The sequence below is a fragment of the Gymnoscopelus braueri genome (assembly GCF_963280865.1).
Source record: "Gymnoscopelus braueri genome assembly, chromosome: 11".
In the NCBI taxonomy this organism is placed as follows: domain Eukaryota; kingdom Metazoa; phylum Chordata; class Actinopteri; order Myctophiformes; family Myctophidae; genus Gymnoscopelus; species Gymnoscopelus braueri.
In genome coordinates, this window is record NC_137613.1 from 36578724 (window position 1) to 36584723 (window position 6000).

A 6000-nucleotide genomic window follows, 5' to 3' on the forward strand; every position below is an offset into this window, starting at 1 on the left:
GTGTACCTTTTGTTTTGTAGTGATGTCTGAGTGTTTCCTGTTTGCTGCTACCTGTCTTGTCTCACCCTGTCATTTGCAAATGTTGTTCACCTGTGTCTTGTTTAGCCCTAGCCAATCGTGTGTTGATTGTCCATACATATTCACCTGTGTCTCCAGTGTGTTCCTGTTTGCCCTTCCCTGCCAGTCTGTTTGTTGTATGTAGTTGTCTGTGAGTATCTTAGTGTTTGATCTAGTCTCCTTGATTCGGTGTATGTAGGCCATCTTCTTGTGCTTTTACAAGTGAAACTTGCAAGTGCCTCCCTAGTCCTTCTCGTGTTCCTTGTGTTCCCTGGTTTTTGTCATAATAAAAAAAAGAAAACCTTGTATCTGAACTAGTCTGCCTTGGTCTTTCTGTCCTGCACTCCCTCCTGACTTGCATAGTGACATAGCCTGGGGCACCATTCCTTTTCGGGTATATGATCCGGTCGGGAGCGGAAGTTAAAAAAATAAAAAGTGGCCGGATGGGCAGAACCGGAAACACGTCTCACCCCAAAATAGGTCCGATAATAAAATCGTTGATGCGGCATAGTTTCGCTTATTTTTTTAAATGTAAATGTGCGTGCACTATCCGGAGACTATTTAGCGTCTGTATTATCCCACGGGGAAATTCTATTCCATTTAAATAGGGATTGGGGAACCAAAACAAAGCGGCACCGCAAAACCGGATGGGCAGAATCCGGAAACAGGATTCTTTTTTTTTCCAGTAGGCGTGGCCTAGACCGGATCATATGGGTCTTTAGTAACAGACACCAGGCTCTCCTCCGAGGTGGAAAGACTGGTGATGCGAGGTTAATAGTGACAGCAGTCTTCATTACTTTTGGAGTCTCTCATTCTCCCCTTGGCTTGTTTGTCTTTTGGTTTGCATCCATCATCCAACTCCTTACTTCTAAGACATTTTAATTTCAATGAGCCCCATATCTCTGAGAGTGTACAAATGGACCATTAGGGGTCCATTTGGTTCCATTTTGTACACTCTCGGGAGTTACAGAAATGTAAGGGGACATTTAGAACCCCCTCAAGAAACCATGAGGGTCCCCTGGACCCCACTTTGAAAACCACTGCTTTACACACATCCACTACAGATTCTGCAGACTAACTCACTCATAACAATTAGTTAATTAGCCTTTGTCTTTATATTCATAATCAATTCTGTGTTTAAGTGTATTGCTCTTATTTTGTTTGAACTCTGAGCCAGGTTCACACATTAAAACTGATAGTTTTGGTCTTCTGAAATTGATAAATGACTTCAAGATATGACAATAAGGAATATGTGTTTTGATAACATTAAACATCCCTCTGTTTGCTCTCCAACCATCCTTTGCATTTTTTTTTTCAACAGATGGTTTTTAACAATAACCTAAAACTCAAAAAAAAGTTGTGTCATAATGAACCCTGATCATCAGTGAATCTAGTAGATTCAGTCATTCTGTCAGGGGGAGAGGTGTTTGCTGTAGACTTTCAACTTTTGACCTGCCACCTCTCCCTTAAACTTCAAATATTACCTCAAGTTTCCAATTAGTGTGAAAAGCCTGGTGGCGCAAGAGAAAAGGAGAGGCCTCGCAGGTGGAAGGTTGGGGGTTTGAATCTTGGTCTTAGTAAATCTCTATCTTTGCCCTTTTTAAGGCGAGGAGCGTGGAATCAGCCCGCCTCCCTCCTCACGCCCTCTTTTAGCTCCGGTAGGAGGGGGAGGAGCATGGGTAAAGCCCGCCTCCAGTGGGAGGTGCTTAATACATTTACATAATAAGCAAAGCTATATTTGTTGTATGTCATTGACATTATTAGTATTATAGCTGGCTTATTTGTTATTCTTTTGACCACTGTTTTATGTTTTTTTATTGAGGCACTTTGAAGTTTTGTATTGATTGTTGTTTTGGTTGTTTGAGATATTTTGTATTAGTTGTTGGAGTTGTTTTTTGTATTAGTTGAACTTTGAACCCTGAACCTTTGGTTTATAAACCTCTGATTCATCTATTGAGCCACGCTGGCATAGGAGATGTGATCGGGAATGTTCTACTTAACTCACCTTTTACAATTTAGATGGAAAGTGAAAAATGCTCTTTGGGAGCTTTGAACACAGAACTTTTGGATTATAAGCCCCTGATTTATCATGTGAGCTATGCTAGCATGGAAGAAGTAATCGGGAATGTAATACTTAACTCACCCTTCACAATTTAGATGGAAAGTGAAAAATGCTCTTTGGGAGCTTTGAACCCAGAACCTTTGGGTTATAAACCCCTGATTCACCTATTGAGCCACACAGACATATGAGGTGCAATTGGGAATGTAATAGTTAACTCACCTTTCACAATTTAGGTGGAAAGTGAAAAATGCTCTTTGGGAGCTTTGAACCCAGAAGCTTTGGATTATACGCCCCTGATTCACCTATTGAGCCACGCAGACAACATAGGAGATGTAATTGGGAATGTAATAGTTAAAGTAATACTAGGTAACGTTTTCAACAAAACTAAAGTTAAATTGTATATCTTTTGCGAGTGGCAAAAGTTTCACAACACCCACTCCGTGAATTTCACCCCCGGAAGCCTTTTATTTATATATTTTCTATTGAACGTGTACGGGGGGGACTTTCCCGGGAAAATGACGTTCCTGGCCAACGTCATGACGTCGTGGCCGACGTCCTCAGGAACTACCGCAACGGTTTCCTGTTTGGCCAGGAACTACCGCGCTATTAACAAAAAGGAACCTCACGCTGATTTTAAGATAATGTAGGATTGGAAGATCGAAAAAGAACAGAAAAAGAAAGCACAGCTCATGGTAACTAATGCTCCACTGGCTAAGAGAAACGATCCGTAGATAGTATAAAACAATTAAAAGATCGCTTTTTGAAACGCTTCCGGCTTCCGGTGAAAACGAATGGAATTCTGGGTAATGGAGGACTAGGGAAATTGTATGCAGTGACGGTAGTGACCAGCAGAGGTTGCTAAAAATCGTTATTTGTGATTCTGCATTGTACAACTTTAACTCACCTTTCACAATTTAGATGGAAAGTGAAAAATGGAGTTCTGAACCCAGAATATTCAGATTATGAACCCCTGATTTATCATTTGAGCCATGGTTTGTACCCCTGACTCATGTGCCATGCTAGCATGCAACATGCAATTGAGAATGTAATGATTAACTGAGAATGTAATACTTCACCCACCTTTGAGAATTTAGACGGAGAGTGATTTTTTTCCTTCTGGGGTTTTGGTCCTTAAACTTTCTGTTTATAAACCCTTGATTCATCATTTGAGCCATGGTTTGTACTCCTGACTCACATGCCATGCTAGCATGGAAGATGGAATTGAGAATGTAATAATTAACTAAGAATGTGATACTTAACCCACCTTTTTGAATTTAGATGGAGAGTGAAAAAGTTCTCTAGGAGTTTTGAGCCTTTAACCCAGGGCTACTCAACTTAAGATGGCTCAGGGGCCACTCAGCAAAATACCAAAAGTCCAAGGGGCCGCCATAAAAATGACGGTCCTATTTTGGATTTTTCGATTTTGTAACACACAAGAAAATGTACATTTTGACATCATATTCTTTTCACTGTACCAGTTTATTTTGTGTGTATGTCCAGTGGCATCAGTTCAGCAAAAGCTAAGGTATGGCAAGGTTAGGGTTGCCAACTCCCAGAGATTGAAATTAGGAAAAATGTGGGAAAAATGTGGGGGTCAAACCCCCCCAAAAACCCGAAATGCATAGAAAACTATGCATTATACCTGTAACAATTGACGCACCTGTATGTATGTCTGTCTGTTTGTTTTTGAAAAATGTTTTAGCAACCCATATATTTGAACGGAAATGTATATTTTTATCCTGTGCTTAAAAATTAAAAAAAAAAAAAACTTTTTTTTTTTTTTTTTTTTTTTTTGACCATGAGGGGGCCGCCAAGACGCTGCGTTCGGGCCGCATGCGGCCCGCGGGCCGCGGGTTGAGTAGCGCTGCACCAATGGTTTATAAATCACTGATTTATCTCACATGCTAGCTGGCATGGAAGATGCAATACAGTGTTAATTTTGGGGGGAAAAAAGACATAAAGACTAAAAGACTTAAGGTTTTGATATTTAGACGACTAGACTAGACTAAGACTAAACAATTTTCAGAAGACTAAAATAGGACTAAAACTAAATGGTGTGTTATTCAAAAGACTAAGACTAAGACTAAATAAAAATTTGCTGTCAAAATTAACACTGATGCAATAGAGAATGTATTACTTCACCCACCTTTGAGAATTTAGACGGAGAGTGATTTTTTTTTTTTGCTATTTCTGCTGAAACTGCTGTTTTTGCTATTTTATAATGTTTATGCTGAAAAGTAACAGTTTTGGCCATAATGAGGTTTCCGCCCGACAGACAATATATTTATATTTATATTGGTTTTCAGGACTTTCAAAAAGCGTTAAGAAAAATGGGGTCCGGGGACCCCCAGGGGTCCTTGGGGGGGTTCCAGGGGTCCCCAGAAAAAAAATATTATTAAATATGGCTCTTTTGTTGCTACTTTTAACTTTTTAATGGATCCTATGTAAGTAAAGCCTGATAAAAGTGTCAAACTCCCCAAATCCATCAGAATACTGGAAATTACGTATACCGGTACTCTGTTTAAAAAATCCTGGGGGGGGACCCCCAGCGTGGTGAAGAGCCCCCCCCGGAAAAAAATCTCCTGTTATCGGACGGTCTGAGGTTGGCAGGTATGGCACACATACAACAACGCCCAAACGCCGTGTATAAGCCGTCCATACGACGTCCGAGTCAGAATTGAGTCTACGTCGTTTCAACGTATTTTTCGCAAAATAGCTGCTGACTGAGGTCTGACTCGGACCTCGTATGGACGGCGTATACACGGCGTATGGGCGTTGTATTGTGTGTGCCCAGTGGATTAAGAGATATCTGTTGAAAAGACACGTCTTTTACAACGTCGATACGTTGTAAATACTGAATACTGGAAATTACATCTACTCTGTTAAAGATGTCCTGGGGGGGGGGCCCCCAGCGTGGTTAAGAACCCCCCCCCCCTCATGGAAAAAAATCTCATGTTATTATCAGACAGTCTGACTGAGGTTGGCAGGTATAGCCTCAGTGGCGCACCTCGCTAATTATTTGACTCTCCCCCCCCCCCCCCCACATTACTTTGGGAGTCTTAATTATTTATCTTATCTGTTATTATATAATCATACCCTGACTGTCCTCAAAGCAGTCAATTTAAGTTGAAATACTCCAGCACTGACCTATAAGAGAATTGGGATTTGAACATGGAATCTCTGCACTGAGAGTCTACAGTAGTGGTTTTAAAAAAATCGTTTTCAAATTCCCCAAGTATTGGTTAAATGCATTTGATCTCCAGGCCACAGTAGAATTTATTTTTATTTGTTTTGATCCACCATATCAAATTCAAGTTTATTGTGTATTAGACATACAATGAAAGGGCACACCATCCCAAAACAGACTGTAGACATATGTGTATGTATACATTATATACACAATATACTGTACACAATAACATAATAGAACAACAATGAGCAGAGCATATGGGTGAGTCAGCTGTTCAGCAACCTGAAAGAAACTATTGATGGGTGCTCACTGGTGTGTGATTTGATGCTCCGATAAAGTTTTTAAGATGGAAGGCCTGAGAATTGAGAATGAGCAGGGTGGCTAGTATCCTTAATAGTAATGTTTTGGGGTTGCTTTCTAACAGGGGCATAGTGTAAATATGCTGCACTCCCATTGAAAACAATTCCAAAACATAAGCTGCGCCCATGAAAAATATGCCTTGGTGGACACAGCCCCAGTCTTAAATCATTCAATCTGGGAACGCATCTGTGTCATTTTAGATTTTACCTATAACCATTATTTTATACTTTGGCTACAGACTTTGGCTACAGATCTACAAGCTCATAGCGCGGCACTCGGTGCCGCGCTATGAGCTTGTAGATCTGTAGCCAGCTTGTAGATCTGCTTTTTT